The sequence below is a fragment of the Salvelinus sp. IW2-2015 genome, unplaced genomic scaffold, assembly GCF_002910315.2.
Source record: "Salvelinus sp. IW2-2015 unplaced genomic scaffold, ASM291031v2 Un_scaffold2498, whole genome shotgun sequence".
Classification (NCBI taxonomy): Eukaryota; Metazoa; Chordata; class Actinopteri; order Salmoniformes; family Salmonidae; genus Salvelinus; species Salvelinus sp. IW2-2015.
Window position 1 is genome coordinate 34168 of NW_019943814.1, and position 1913 is coordinate 36080.

At 47.6% G+C, this 1913-nt stretch overlaps 1 pseudogene; it reads left to right on the top strand.

The window, feature by feature from the left end:
• Positions 1–224: 224 nt before the first annotated feature.
• LOC112074107 (uncharacterized) lies at positions 225–930 on the top strand (annotated as a pseudogene).
• The last annotated feature ends 983 nt before the right edge of the window (positions 931–1913 follow it).

Consider the following 1913-nt stretch of genomic DNA (forward strand, 5'->3'; position numbering starts at 1 on the left):
TAATTTGTAAAAATCCAAATAACTTCACAGATCTTCATTGTAAAAAGGTTTTAAACACTGTTTCCCATGCTTGTTCAATGAACCATAAACAATTAATGAACATGCACCTGTGGAACGGTTGTTAAGACACTAACAGCTTACAGACGGTAGGCAATTAAGGTCAGTTATGAAAACTAGGGACACTAAAGAGGCTTTTCTACTGACTCTGAAAAACACAAAGAAAGATGCCCTGAGTCCTTGCCCTTCTGCGTGAACGTGCCTTAGGCATGCTGCAAGGAGGCATGAGGACTGCAGATGTGGCCAGGGCAATAAATTGCAATGTCCGTACTGTGAGACGCCTAAGACAGCGCTACGGCGAGACCGGACGGACAGCTGATCGTCCTCACAGTGGCAGACCACGTGTAACAACACCTGCACAGGATCAGTACATCCGAACATCACACCTGCGGGACAGGAACAGGATAGCAACAACTGCCCGAGTTACACAAGGAACGCACAATCTCTCCGTCAGTGCTCAGACTGTCCGCAACAGGCTGAGAGAGGCTGGACTGAGGCCTTGTAGGCCTGTTATAAGGCAGGCCCTCATCAGACATCTCCAGCAACAGCGTCGCCTATGGGCACAAACCCACCGTCGCTGGACCAGACAGGACTGGGGAAAAGTGCTCTTCACTGACGAGTCACGGTTTTGTCTCACCAGGGGTGATGGTCGGTTTTGCGTTTATCGTCGAAGGAATGAGTGTTACACCGAGGCCTGTACTCTGGAGCGGGATCGATTTGGAGGTAGAGGGTCCGTCATGGTCTGGGGCGGTGTGTCACAGCATCATTGGACTAGGCTTGTCATTTCAGGAAATCTCAACGCTGTGCATTACAGGGAAGACATCCTACTCCCTCATGTGGTACCCTTCCTGCAGGCTCATCCTGACATGACCCTCCAGCATGACAATGCCACCATCCATACTGCTCGTTCTGTGCGTGATTTCCTGCAAGCAGGAATGTCAGTGTTCTGCCATGGCCAGCGAAGATCCCGGATCTCAATCCCATTGAGCATGTCTGGGACCTGTTGGATCGGAGGGTGAGGGCTAGGGCCATTCCCCCCAGAAATGTCCGGGAACTTGCAGGTGCCTTGGTGGAAGAGTGGGGTAACATCTCACAGCAAGAACTGGCAAATCTGGCGCATTCCATGAGGAGGAGATGCACTGCCGTACTTAATGCAGCTGGTGGCCACACCAGATACTGACTGTTACTTTTGATTTTGACCCTCCCCCTTTGTTCAGGGACACATGATTCCATTTATCTTAGTCACATGTCTGTGGAACTTGTTCAGTTTGTCTGTTGAATCTTGTTGTGTTCATACAAATATTTACACATGTTAAGTTTGCTGAAAATAAATGCAGTTGACAGTGAGAGGACATCTTTTTTTGCTAAGATAAAAAAATATATATCTCTTTGAGATGTTTAGTCAGTGTTTATGGTAACCATATACTCTTTCTGTCATGCATGCCTTAAACTACCGTAAACCCCCCAAGGATCCCTGGTAACACGGACAGATTTCTATCTGCCCTAGCCAATGAGGGGCGGATTTGGAGAGCGCACATATAATTAGAAATGTCTCTATTCCTCAAACTTTTTTTTGAATGTTTACTTTTCATTTTGATTTGTTTATTTCACATTTTTATCCTTTTCACTTTGACAATGTAAACAAACATGTTTCCCATGCCAGTAAAGCCCATTGAATTGAGAGCTTGTGGAGGCAGAGATACGGTATATAGTGGCTAGATGGTTTCGGCCCTAACAGTGGGATTCGTCCGAAGGGCGGTAAGGCGGGTGGTCTGCTTATCGCCGTTTACCCGCGTGGACAGAGTTTGATGGAAGTGGATCCTCTCGCTTCGCGTCTTCCTCTCTGGCTGAGGCCA